A 14,696-nucleotide genomic window follows, 5' to 3' on the forward strand; every position below is an offset into this window, starting at 1 on the left:
CATTTGATCTTGGTCTAAAATTTTAAATGTAAGCTTTCCTCTTCCAGTAGTTTTTCTTGTTCACAGTAAAATTCAATTTTTGTCATTACTAGTGTTCACTCAAATGAATGGAATAAATCAGACATCGTCTCTTGAAATTCCGAATGTCGTCTTGTATGATGATTTCTATTGAACGCCAACGATAAGTGCCACAAATTAGTATATCCGACCTTAAATGTTCACTTGCATTGAAGAGACATTCCCAGAGCGTTCAAGGCGTCATTTTATAGAAATCCATGTTTCACTGAAGCCCTGCTTGTGAAGTTCGGAGTTCAAAAGTGACACTGCGAACAGAACTGTAATGTTTACCAACATCATCAGCAACTTTTTATATCCAGAATACAATATGACAAAAATTAATTTTAGTTGAAACGGCTGGAGAGCAGCATCGGTGGTTCAGTGGTAGAATTCTCGCCTGCCACGCGGGAGGCCCGGGTTCGATTACCGGCCGATGCAGAGGAACGATTTTGTTTGCCTACGATGAAATACATTTTATATTCACCCACTCATTAATTCACAAAGACACACGTAAGTCACATTGAAGACACCGTTCTGCACTGACTATGATGACCTGGACCAGCCAGAACGATTCAAGTCTGGTGGTGTGTTCGCCCTTGGCGGGAGCACCGCTAGAGGAAGGGTATTACACTCATGTAATATGTAACATTATTTTAAAACCCCTATTTTACAGGAATTTTGTGACTTATTCTACATGACTCGTGTTTTGACTATAGCACAATTTCACACTTTATTACTTCTAATTGTGGATGTTTTATCTTCGTAATTGGCAAAAAATATAGATTATTGACACCCCCTCTCCATCTAACGAAATTTTGCAGAGCTTGTACTTTATGTTTTAAACTGTCCATGGTACACCTGTGAGTGCCTCAAGGAGTAACCGTGTCGTTTGTTAGAGCTAAAATCCGCCCTTTTAAGAAAGCAACAAAACCATCACATCTTAATAAAACAAAATTTTTCACTCTTTAGAATTTGCCCCGAAAGTCACTTTCAACGAAAACACGGCGAGCCTTCCGCCATCTCTCACACGAACGTTTATCATAAATTTCAAGTTTTACATGTGATAAGAATTGAATAGGACAATAACTGAAATTTCATTAGTTGGTGTTGACTTTTTTATTTTCATTTTATTAAGAACCAACAGGCTAAAAGCCAACTTAAAGGTCTGACAATAAAAGCTAAGATAAAAATCTGAAACAAACACACACCGTACACACACAAAATATCTGGACAAAATATATTTTATCTTCTACAAAATTCAAGATACGAATATTGGTAATAAAAACAGCAGGCAAAATATTAATAAGCACAACTTGTGCATATTATAAAAGTTGAAGATATGTTTATGTAAGTATTTAGCACGAGTATAAGAAATGACAAGTATATTTAGTAGTTCTAGATAGTTGAGAGCTTGAAGTATTCGCGAGAAATATCTCTATTCGAGGGTGTTTATGTACCTTGTATACGTGCGAATAGTTGAAACCGAAGTTGAAACCGAGGGGTCAGATGTTTAGAGTAAAGCAAAAAAAACTGTTCACCTATTTTCTCTTTCGATTATTTCAATTTTTCCGATACGCAACAATTCTCTAGGTAGCACAGAACTGTGTCTGGCCGGTAAAGTTGTTCCATTTTATCAGATGACGATTGTTGTCAAAGAATTAACTTAACCTGAACATTGTCTACCTCAAACAACATTTTTTTTTGCACTTTGGCAATATCAGGTTTTCGTGGGTTCAAAGGTAAGTAATTGCCATCGATGTGAGGGCGCTATATATAAAGCACACGGAGACCGTGACACTGTGGACCCCGGGTCTTTGATGCTATTCACAAGGAAAGACCTGTTCAGCCAGACTGGACCTTGCAAAAGGTTTGCCGGCTTTGCCGAATAGTTACAACCTTGCTAGATCTTCCATGTGTTTATTCCCATCCTCAATCAAATGTGCGATACAACCGACGAGTAAATTTACCGACAAATGTCACGACACGTCCCCGAAACAAATCCTCTGTTTGAAACTTGGGCATATGGCCATAAGAACTCAGTGATTCTGTGATCACAGCGCCCTCCTACTCAGCTAACTCGATAGTGGCCGCTGTTCCCTCCTGCCTAATAATGCATGATTACATAGGGTTTATCCTGCAACGGTTCCGAACAACAACGTAGTTCTTGATTTCCTCTATCAAAATCCCGAAAATTTCGGAATTTTCTACCAATCTAAACTAAACTCGAAGAGCCATCATTATTTATCTATTTATTCATTTATCCATGAAAGATTTTTCTCGGTATGCGGGTTATGTTGTATATTCCAGTAGTATTTGAGGGGGCACGTTTATTTTCTACTCAGGGTAATGTTGAAGGTCACGTTAAAGAAGAGGAGTCAGGATCAAATTTTAAAAGGATTCCCTGACAATCACAGAACTCTCAAGATACGGTTGATTCCTTTTTAAATCGTACAGTTATAAACATCATTGCAGTTCGAAACCCGCTAACAACATGGACAACTCACATGGAATTACTAGTATGCTGCAGTTTCAAAAGTGTGCGGTACACTCCGGAAATAACTGCTTTGTGTTGTTCTTTTTTAACCTAGTGAAGCAGAAATACAACTACAAGAGCAACGATATAGTCATCGAGAGTTTCCTGTCCGGTGCTGGATGGCGTACTCAACTTCAGGACAACGCAAGTGCAATCATTATTACGTCGACCTCGCAAGCAGCACATTAAGTTTTCTTCTTTTGTCTTTCCAAAAGTCCTGCGGTTCACCGCTCAAAAAATTCGCTTCGTATCAGACAAACATTAGGGTGAGTTGTGGGAAAATCTAGGATTATGCATTACATAATTATTACATGATTCCTCACTTGTCAACTAAAACATCATCAGACACTTTATTGTCTGGAGCAGAAGTCCAGTGACTCAGTCGACATATTTGGCAATTCATGCATTTATGGTAAATCACACATACACTGTCAATGTCTGGACACCTTCATTACTCTGGTGGAGGATTAATAAAACATGAGACACTGAAAGTACCCGTTCGATGTGTTGAATATAAATCACAAGAGGCATGTTATATTTTATTTGTGGCTGGTTTTGATATATTTTGAATATTGTCAAAATTTGTAACACGCAGGCAAGCATCGGTGGTTCAGTGGTAGAATTCTCGCCTGCCACGCGGGAGGCCCGGGTTCGATTCCCGGCCGATGCAAACGGACCATTTTGCCACACAGCATCCTTTCATGAATGTCCGGTTGAATAGGTCAGAGCCGAAGAATGAATTTTAATGAATTTAAAAAGATTTGAACGACGTCACAATGGAGTTCACACCTCGCCTCTCAAAGTTGTCGTGACTAACCTAATAGAAATCTTTTTCGCAAAATTGATGCATGATGGACCACATTGCACGTTCTTACCTAGAATACTGAGAAGAATACTTCTAAAGTGTGCGGTCTTTCTTTGTGTAAACATTTCTGTACAACCGAGTGAAATAATTATGGTGAAATAAATCGCGAACACAACCAATTAATCAATCATCTTGCAGGCTCCGACAATGTGAGCAACTAATTGCAGCGTGGGAAAGGCACTACTTAAGCTTACAATCGAAGATTGCTTCCCTATGTTTTGTAGGCGGAATTCACTTTTCGGCAGGCTTAAAGCCGATCTTTTCGTATGTCCTCCAGAAAAGCAAGGGAGTCAAATTATCCACATCAAAAGTAGAGTTACCGCACAGCCAACTCTTCAAAGTGGCAGGCAGTGTGCAACTTCACGAATACCAGCCACACTTGGCAGCACTGATATGTACGTCTCTTTTCTCAGAAATTTGTATTCACCGTCACGATCTCCATCAGCTGTCAGTTCGAGTTCAGCCCCTTCTTCACAATGAAGCCGAGTGTCACCAGAACTGTTACTAGTAACTCTGGAATCAGGTATCATAAAAAAAATTGTAAAAGAGATTAAGCTAAAATGAAGGGAAAATATTTCACGCGATCCAGAAGTTCGACGACCACACAAAGCCGAGTATGTCGACGTCACTCAGATGTTGCCGCACTGAAATTCCTTCAATGCCAGTTTTGCCGGACGCGAAATGTTAATTAGTAGAACGAAGACTTTGACATAGGCAGCTCAAAAAGGGAAAAGTGCGTAAATTTTCAGTTTACTGACATTTTGCTCGCTAGCGCAGACATAAATCTTCAAGAGGGGCCATCTAGAAACGTAGTGTGCTCTTACATAATTAAGGAATACAGACAGCGTTTCATATTAATCACACGCAGACTATGAAATCATCCGGGCCAGAAAGAAAATACAGCCCCCAGAAAACCGTTTCAGTTTGCATCCAACGGTGTGCGTCCAGTAATCTCAACTCCCGCCAATTTATACAGGTGAACGTCTCAAACATTCGTATAATGTAAGTTAAGCGCTTGCAATTTTTGTTATGGTGTTGACCATTCATAGATTGTGGTATGCCTGACTATATATGATTTGATGACGTCACCCGTTTAGGCGAGGGAGAGTTCCATTTATGGAACCGTCATAATAAGTAAAACTACCATTTATTCGTGACGTAAGGTCAGACGCATGTAACAGAGTCAACTGCCAGCATCAGAAACGTCGACGTGGGGAAAATTGTCTCGTTGTAGACATATCCTGGTACTCATTACCCGGTTTTGGTCGGTTAAGACAGTTTCAAAAGCGAGGGAGTCCCTTTCAGTAAAGACTGGCGTACACATTTGTAAGTAACTGCATTACGCTATGTAGCGGCCTCTCGCAAATGAAGGTGCACGGTGTTTACTGAATCATAAATGACGTTACACTCGTAAATTTACTAGAATGCTGGTAACCAACGTCAGCTGATGTGTTTGGTATTCAGAGCATTTATGATGGACAGACAAATGTTACTAAGTCATTGAAAGATCGTTCGTAAAATAAAACAGTCCAATCTCCTCATTCGTCGCAAATACATGTAAATGACTACATGGCGTCTTGTTAATATTTAACTACATTCACAAGAGCTTTGTCATTTCCTTCTATAGAAAAATTAATTTAAACACATTCCACAGTGCTGGTAAAATAATTTTCAGCAACGCTTGCACGTAGAAAACCAAACCCAATACCTGCCTCTTTCTCTTCGTTGGTAAAATGTTACTGACAAAGGTGACACCGAAAGAACCCAGATATGAACTGAATTGCCTCGCGTGCCAACATTTGTAAAGTAATTCTTGGGGTATTGGCTTTATGACATTACATTGTTTTTATTCCCGAAATTAATCCAATCTATCTAAATTTGACATTATCCCCACTGTATTACGCAATGAAAAAAAAGAAAAGAAACCATTTGAAAAATTATGATCCAACAATATCTGTCGATGCAAGTGCAAATGGCTGAGCAGGCTCTTAACTGGCAGAGGTCGCGTTTGCGTATAAATTCTGCATATTTCACATATAATTGCCATGTAGAACGAGTTGACCTACTTCACAGTATCTCAATGCGCCCAAAAACGATACAATCATCTGTGCCGCGCCGTGTAGCAGCAAAATGAGTTCGTGACCTTTGAAGTACGCGTTTCAAAAAATAAATACCCATGGGAACCTGCTCACCACGCCACGCAACTCATGTACAGCTGACTATGGTGCACTTGTCAGGCGATGGTCGATGATTCTGGTTATTGCCTATATTGTCAAGTTCAATGCCTAATTTACGGAAACACGAACTCTGTCTAGTGTATTCGAAGCTCTGCGTACAGGTTGTGCACACGGCCTCTACCACGTGCTGTCCTGTGGACAGTGTGGTACAAGCCGTCGGCCTACCACCGTACCGCCGGGAAACGCAGACCTATTGTACGCAGGAGCATGGCAGGAGCTAGCCTACTGCTCCTGATTTAACATCAATGCCAACATGGAAATCTCATGAAAAATTTGTCATTGTTGGTTCTGTAGCTAATACAATCTTGAAAAGCAACTTAAAAGACACAGACTGTCAATACGTCGCCATAATATTATGCTGATCTCAGCGGAACCATGCCGGAATATAAATTCGCTGACACACACACAAGATTGAAAAGTGTCACTCTACATCTCATTCTCAGAGAAAATGCATTGATCAAATATTATGACGCTAACCTTCGATAATCTAGCTTTTGGTTCGCTATGTCCAGAGTAACCCACACGATTCTTAAAGTCAAACGTCGACACGACGACATCAACAGTCAAACTCAAGATTAGCGATCAGCGCGGCCGAGTGACTGAATTCAGAAATCACTTTGTGTAAAATGTTTAGTGCAGCAGTACATGAAGTAGGTCATGGCCTTGGACTCTGTGCACGAACCTGATTGGACACTTCAATACCTTTGACCCAAAGTTATTATTCATCAGCACTTCCATGCCATGAGGCTAGGTAGAGAACGTATTACGTACGCAGTGTACGCTGTGTGTTAGGAACGCACACAGGGAATGCACAGCGTACACTGCGTACGTACGCAGGGCTAGCGAGAGAGTTGCCGACATCGACGGTTATTTACGAAAAAAGAATAAAAGACTGGCATTTTTGGAAGCGATCGAGTAGCTGCGGTAGGCAGGGATACGACTTGGGCCCAAGAACGCTGAATTTCGGCAGTAATTTGGCTTTTTACGTCAAGTCCAAAAATGGATTTGAAGTCACCAACTTACGTACGGGTCTTTGCAGGGCTGTGGTGAGCGGGGCTATTAATAGCTGTAGCGGAACACACAGCATCGTACGCAGGGCTAAGAACGTATGTACTCATTTCTGGCGATCGAGCAGCGAGGGAAACAATCAATTACCAAGGATGAAGCTAATTTGCTAAACGATATTTTATCTTGAATAGTGAGTTGAATGAGTAATAAAATATCATATTTTTAATGTTCAATACGAGGTTGAAACACGGAGGGACCGTGGTTGAAACCAGAGCTATCCAGCTGTAGCCAACCTGGACAAGCACATTTCACAGCGCCCTCAAACAGTCGATTGTTTTCACTTGTCATACGCGGCGTAACAGAAAAATTAAAACTTTCATAACTTCATTAATATCCAAGCCACGCCCACCAAAACCTTTTCAGTTCTAGCCATTTGAATTCTGAAGATGTCTACCAAATTTGACTGAAATACGTTCAGCCGTTTTTGAGAAAATGGACCAACAGACAGACAGACAGACACACAGACAGACATCGCTGCGACATACCTCGCTGCGCGCATGCGCGACGCGAGTAAAAACTCGACGGTGTACAGAACTTTCCTCCCAATTTTTTGTTGCTGATGAACTCAGACTGTAAGATTTTTTTCCGTACTTTGCAAAAATGCTGATTTAACGGACTATTTTGTAGCTTCTGGATTAGATGTAGTAATCATATTTTGTTTTTATCAAAACGAACATGTCATATTCCCAGTAGCGGTACTAAAGGAGAAGCGTCCATTTTGAATAGCGAATATCTGAGTAAAAATTTAGGTAATTTGTTTGCGTAATACCGTAATTTGCGAGGTGACATCTGCTTCTATTCTTGATTTTGGAAAACAATTTGAAAGATCTCATGAAAAAAGTTTCAGGAAAATGTTCAATATTTCAGTTCCCAGGCGTGTATTAATCTGATACCTTAGGTTGAACAAGTTTCACAAAATCTACAGCAAGCCTGCAGTAAACAATTTCAAGGAATACAAGGAAATTTTTCCCTCTCCGGTAAACTCATCAAAATACTACTTGACTCCATGAATGATTTCGCTTTTTGTCTATCTCGAATTACGAAGGTCAAAACGGATAACATATAGATAAGCACTTACTCAAATAGTGACACGGAGATCTTGTAAATTTTACGTTTCGTATGACGATTCAAATCAGTAGCTCTCCTTCTACAAGTAAATAATCTTGGTACATTTTATAGTTTTTGTAATGACAGTGATTTTGTAGATGTAGATAACGTCTGAGGCCACAATACCTGATTATCGCATACATTATCAGTAATAATCTGAGGGAATATCACAACTTCAAGGGTATTGACAAAGCTATAATAATTTTTATTTGGTACAAGGCAAGGCTGTATGCTAAGCCCTTTATTGTTTAATTTATTTATAAATGAATTATACACATACATGAATGCATCTGATAAAGATGGGATATCTGTAAATGAAGATCTGCCTAATTTGGGATTACTTATGTATGCTGATGATGTTACAGACAATGCCGATCTTCCAATATCTTTACAGCGAAAAATCAATCAATTGGAGTTGTTCTGTAAACAATGGTGTATGAGAGTAAATCTTGATAAAACAAAAATTATTGTTTTCAGAAATGGTGGCGTTTTAAAGAAATATGAAAACTGGGTCTATATGGGAAGTAAGATTACTAGTGTTAAGCATTATAATTATCTTGGACTATTAATATCATCACGACTATCATGGTCACCTGCTAAAACAGAGTTAGTTACTAAAGCAAAACGAGCTCTTACACAAATTCAAATCGTTATCACAAAAATAGGTTGTATGTCTACCCAGAATGCTTTTAAGCTTTTTGATAGTTGTATTGTTCCTATACTCTGTTATGGCTCGGAAATCTGGGGATTTGAGTACTTCTCCAATTATTGAAAGGGTTCATTTCCGTTTTTGTAGATTTTTATTAGGTCTTGCCAGTAATGTAAATAATGAGGCTGTTTTGGGTGAATGCGGTAGATACCCTCTGAGTTGCGTATACATGAAGAGATGTGTTTCATATTGGTTAAGGTTAGTCCGAATGGACAATGCTCGGTATCCAAAGGCATGCTATGAGATGTTACGGAAATTGGATGAAGCGGGCAAGACAAATTGGGCTACAAAGATTAAACAGCTGCTCATGAGATATGGTTTTGCTTATGTTTGGTTTGAGCAGCAAGTGGGTAATTGTGAAGTATTTTTAACTTTATTTTGTCAAAGGTTACAAGATTGTTACAGACAAGAATGGCATGCTTCAATAATGATTCACCCGATTGAGATTTTGATTTTATTCAATGTTTCAGTTCTATTTTGAACCAAAATGTATCTCAATGTGTCCATCCCATTAAGTACAAATTTGCACTATCCTATACTATCCAATATCTCTATAACCCCTCCGAGGGCGAACTTGATGGGGACACCAGTAAAAAGGGTGGCTTCGTGATCGCAAACCTGGCAGCTCTGCTTAATTTGTCTGCGCAACGTTCGCCCACCGGGAAGACCAACGATAATGGCCCGCCAACGCAGCCGACAGACATCTCGACGTCGAATAGCGTCAAATACGAATATGTAGGAGACGTTCTAACTGAAGTGGATGCTGGCATTCACAGAGGTCCACACGACTCCAACGAACTGCATGGAGACAAAAGGGTGAGCCCGAAAGATTCTCACAAACCAATCCCAGAATACCTAGAGGTGATTTCAGACCAAGATGATTCGGTCGACAAGCAACTCCGGACAAGGTCCTCGGATGCACCCTCATACCACTATGCCTACGGCTGTGTCCCCAATAGACGCTACACGGGGTACGACGAGAATCCACGGACAAGTCAAGTCGTCGACCGCGACCGCGAAGACTCTCTGTCAATTCATGAAGACGGTCCAACATACACGTCACTGGAAACTGACATCCAACCAGGCGAAGTCCATGGGCAAGAGACTGGAAGCAGCGCGGAGAAAGCTATTTGGAACGAGGAGGAACGGAATTCATTGTACCAAAACTTCCCCCCTCCTGGCGTCTAGTTCACGGTTATGAGGAACAACAATCATACGCACAATACGTTAGTCAGACAGAGATATACCAGACCGGATAAAAGCTCAGCTGCAATTACAGTCGACAGGACACATATATTTGCTGCGTGGACAACTCGGACACTCGTTCTTTCGACATCATTTTGAGGGTCTAATTAGAAAATGCACTTTACAGACAAAAATCAATCACAACTTACAACCAATTGATCCTCGTCTCCAGTGATGATGGCCAAAACAGTAGAAGTCTTCGTTTCAAAGGTTTCAATACCATCATCAGCACACGCCATCGCTCACTTGAAGAGCTTGTTTGTATCATAGACCCTTGTCGAGGGTCTATGTTTGTACGTCTGTTTATTTGTCATTGCGTTTAGTCTCGTCACGAAATTTGTACAAACATTTTACTGGCGGAGTTAAAATAGTGCTAAAGTAACGCACTGAACATGGGATTCCTTATCTTCTGATCTGTCGTGGTTGACCTATATTAAACTCGCCCATTGCACCGCCGACTGTCGAAATGGGCCTTGATCAGATACAACGGACAGTCTTGCTTCCCAGCCTAGCCTGCCAAAACTTCATTGAACTCCTGGCTAAAGGTGAGACTAAAATGTTCATGATTATACCAAATTTTGAAAAATAAAACGTCTGTCAAAATTTCCCTGCTGAAAATGTGCAACATGCTTGTTGCACGTCAACGTCCTGAACGTCACCATTTGTCTTACGTTCGATGATATTATTAGTGCCCAATATCCGATGGTGAGTGATCTATACGCAAAGAATATACATGAAAAGTATTTTCCGAGTAAGAAGTGATGTACGGTATAACTGAACTGTACGAATTTCCACAGGATTGAATTTTAATCATAAGTTGAATTGAATAGAAAATGTATTAATTTTGGGGATGGTATGCCGCATCGGTGGTTCAGTGGTAGAATTCTCGCCTGCCACGCGGGAGGCCCGGGTTCGATTCCCGGCCGATGCAATTTAGTAATTTTGTTAACGCACGTCGAATTTTACCATGTAGTCAGTGTTTACTTTACGATTTGCCATCGTTCATAATCAGGGCTGATAATCAGGAGTCTCCCTATATTTTTAATCCCCGCGGACGCAGTCCGGCGGGGACTTATGGGTTGGGTCCCGTCTGTCCGTCCGTCCGTCCGTCAGTCAGCAGCCGTTTCTCTGTCACTCCTGAGTCAATTTTCTTCGAACTGTGTGCAAGGATAAAGTACTGTGTCATACATATGCACGTCAATTTAATTTGCTATCTTTCTCATCATTGAACAAAAATTGCCACCTGTTTGTCGAATATGCGGGTACCATTGTGTAAATTCAGTGCAACAAATTCAGTTAGATAGTTCCTTTGTTTCATTAAAAACTATGTGAATAACCTTGACACGACGAAAGAAAACATGTGTGGAACCATAGACCCTCGAGTTTTTCTCGAGGGTCTATGGTCGAACATAATACGTAAGTTATATTTTGAATAGGAGTTATTTATTTTATATTTCTATGTTTGATTGTGCATGATTTGGGTTTATAAATCCATTTTCAATGATTTCCAGTTCGAGCTGGTTCTCGACCAACCCAAATCACATTAATCTTTGTGCAATAAAATGTTTGTACTCATACCATAAAAGTTCATCTTAAGTCTCCTTAAGTTACCTCAGGAATTTGCAAAGATTTTGCAATTTTTAAATGTAATCTTTTCTATTCCAGACTGATTAGTTTTCTTGTTCACCGTAAAATTTCCTTTATCGTTATGGTCACTCAGATATATGGGATTAAAATGCAGATATCGTCTTTTGAAAAACTGAATGGCGTCTTTATATGATTTCTATTGAACGACAACGATAATTGTCCTAAATCGGTATTCTACCTGAATGTTCAAATGCACTATGAGACATTCCCTGAGCGTTCTAGGTGTCGTTGGTCAAAAATTCAAGTTTCGCTGAAGCCCTGCATATGAAGTTTAGAGCAAAAAGATGACATTGCAAACAAAACTGTAATGTTTGCCATATCATCGGAAACATTTTCTATCAAGAATATGATTAGGAAGTATTTGGTTACGTGTAACACGGAAGCAGCATCGGTGGTTCAGTGGTAGAATTCTCGCCTGCCACGCGGGAGGCCCGGGTTCGATTCCCGGCCGATGCAATGGGAATATTTTGTTTGGAAAGATGATTATACATTTTTATATTGACAGCTGATTTCACGGAGAAACTCGCAAGCACATTGAAGACACTGTTCTGCTCCGACTGTAATGACCTGACCTGCTTCTCAGACCTTAATAAAAAGGATTTTTACCCCAAAGTCACTATCAACGGAAACACGACAAGTCTTTAATTGAATACAATAAAAACTGAATTTCATCAATTCATGTTGACTGTCATCTTCTGCGAAATCAAAGAAACGCATACTGGTAATAAAAACAATATAAATGAACAAAAAACTGTGCATCTGATAAAAGTTGCAGAAATAATGTTTATGTAAGTGTTCACGTACGAGTGTCAGAAATGACTACACTGGCTGCCACTCAAACTTTCACAACAATTGCTACAACGACCATATTACTCGTTCTAGATAACTGTGAACTTGAAGTATTTGAGAGAAATATCTCTGTTCGAGGATGTTAGTGTGGCACGTATGCATACAATTAATTGAGACCGAGAGGTCAGATATTTTTAGCAACGTAAAAAAACTGTTGACCATTTTCTCTTGTGAGTATTTTTTTCGGTACACAACAATTCTTTAGGTAGCATGGCACAGTACTGTAATTGGTCAGAAAAGTTGTTCCATTTATGAAGAGAGCGATTGTTGTCCATCTTACCTTGCCCAATCAAAGAATTAACATAAACCTGAGATACTAATGTCTATGCTTCCAAAAAAAACATGTTTGCAGTTTGCACTATCAGGTTTTCGTAGGTGGAAATGTAAATAATGTAATCGATGTGAGGGCGCTATTAAGTAGAGACAAACACCTTATTGGTGCTGTTCACAAACAAAGATCTGTTCAGTCAGACGGTGGATTTGCCGAATAGTAACAACCTTGCTAGACCTTCCATGTGTTACCACCCTCAATCAAATTTTAGATACAACCGACGAGTAAATTTACCGACAAATGTTATGACACTTTTTCCCCTCACAAAGCATTTGTTTGAACTTACATTTTACTAGCGCCACCAGGACTGATCCTATGATCACAACGCCCTCTAAGCTAACTCGATAGTGGCCGCTGTTCTCTTCTGCCTTGAATGCAAAGGGTTTATCCTGGATCCTGCAACGGTTCCGAACAGCAATATTGTTCTTGAATTCCCAGAATTTTCTACGAAACTGAACCAATTCGTCATTATTTGTTTATTTATTCACTTATTCACGAAAGATTTTTCTCTGTATGTGGGTTATGTTGTATATCTCATTGGTATTTGAGGGGCGAGGTTTTTTCCTACTTAGGGTAATATTTAAGGTCACGTTCTAGAAAGGACTCGGGGTCAAATTTTTTAGGACTCCCTGACAATCACAGCTCTCTCAAGATACGGTTGATTCCTTTGTAAATTGTACAGTTATAAACATCATTGCAGTTCGAAACCCGCTAACATCATGGACAACACACATAGTAAATTACCAGTATGCTTTAGTTTCACAAGTGTACGATGGCCTTCGAATTAACACCAGTGAGGTGCATGAAATAGCTCCTTTGTGATGTTCTTTTTTAACCTTCGTGAAACAGAAATACATCTACACGAGCAACGGTATTGTCACCGAGAGTTTCCTGCCCGGTGCTGCGTGGTGCTTGTACTCAAATTTGGGACAACGAAAGTGCAATCATTATTTGACGTAGATGCCGACCTCATTAGGAGCACATTTTATGTGTTTTTTTCCATAACAATCCCGCGAGTCACCACTGTACGAGGTTCCACAGGATTGAATTTTTAAACATTAAATTGAATAAAAAATGTAATAATTTTGAAAGTGGTATGTAGCATCGGTGGTTCAGTGGTAGAATTCTCGCCTGCCACGCGGGAGGCCCGGGTTCGATTCCCGGCCGATGCAATTTTTATAATTTTGCTAGTGCACGTCGAAATTTACCACGTACTTGGTGTACTTTACAATTTGCTATCGTTCATCCTTTATTTCCAGTTCGAGCTGTTGTTCATAACCAAGGATGATAAGGATCGTTCATAATCAAGGATGATATCAGGACGATTCCTATTTTTTTGATAATTTAACAACACAGACTACCCTAATCATAAAACATTTGATTTCATAAAGGCACCTGTTGAAGTGAAGTAAGTGACAAAAAAATCATCTTTCAAGTACAACAAAGTGACGCTGTGATTATGCTATCTTTCTCGACAACACTGAGAAAAGAAATAATGAAATTTGCAATCTGTCGTAAACGATCCAGTTATGCTGGCACCATTTACGTAAATCCAATGTAACGAATTCAATTTAAAGGTATTCGGTCACCTGTTTTTTTAATAGCCAATCACAGATTTTACGCGGGTGGCCGGTTTTTAAAAAGGGCGCCTCCACACGACCAGCCATGGCATACTTAGCAGCGTCGTCTGCATATTCTTTGACGTATCAAGTATGGAGGACCAACAGCTACAGGTGTTACGAGGTAGTACGCTAAGCCCCGATATGCAAACTTACGGTGACTGTGTACCTTTAATAGCCCTTTTGTGTTCGAACATAATATACTTAGTCTTATATTTTGATATGAGTTACTTATTTTTATTTCTATCTTTTATTATGCATGATTTTGATTTTAAATCCAGTTTCAATGATTTCCAGTTCGAACTGGTTCTCGAACAACCCAAATCATATTGATCCTTGTGCAATAAAATATTTGTACTCCAAGGGTTATTGAAAACAATATAACATTTGATCTTGGTATAAAATTTTAAATGTAAGCTTTCCTATAAC

The 14,696-nt window shown here is 39.7% G+C and overlaps 4 non-coding genes across 4 annotated transcripts; all 4 read left to right on the top strand.

Moving 5' to 3' along the window:
• Positions 1 to 3,189: 3,189 nt before the first annotated feature.
• On the top strand, positions 3,190 to 3,260 carry Trnag-gcc (transfer RNA glycine (anticodon GCC)). The gene has a single exon. It is a non-coding gene; the product is annotated as a tRNA-Gly (tRNA).
• Positions 3,261 to 10,681: 7,421 nt separating this feature from the next.
• Positions 10,682 to 10,752, top strand: Trnag-gcc (transfer RNA glycine (anticodon GCC)). Its single transcript has one exon. It is a non-coding gene; the product is annotated as a tRNA-Gly (tRNA).
• Positions 10,753 to 11,853: 1,101 nt separating this feature from the next.
• On the top strand, positions 11,854 to 11,924 carry Trnag-gcc (transfer RNA glycine (anticodon GCC)). The gene has a single exon. It is a non-coding gene; the product is annotated as a tRNA-Gly (tRNA).
• A 1,825-nt stretch (positions 11,925 to 13,749) lies between these two features.
• Trnag-gcc (transfer RNA glycine (anticodon GCC)) lies at positions 13,750 to 13,820 on the top strand. Its single transcript has one exon. It is a non-coding gene; the product is annotated as a tRNA-Gly (tRNA).
• The last annotated feature ends 876 nt before the right edge of the window (positions 13,821 to 14,696 follow it).

The sequence above is a fragment of the Ptychodera flava genome, chromosome 4 (assembly GCF_041260155.1).
Source record: "Ptychodera flava strain L36383 chromosome 4, AS_Pfla_20210202, whole genome shotgun sequence".
Lineage (NCBI taxonomy): Eukaryota > Metazoa > Hemichordata > Enteropneusta > Ptychoderidae > Ptychodera > Ptychodera flava.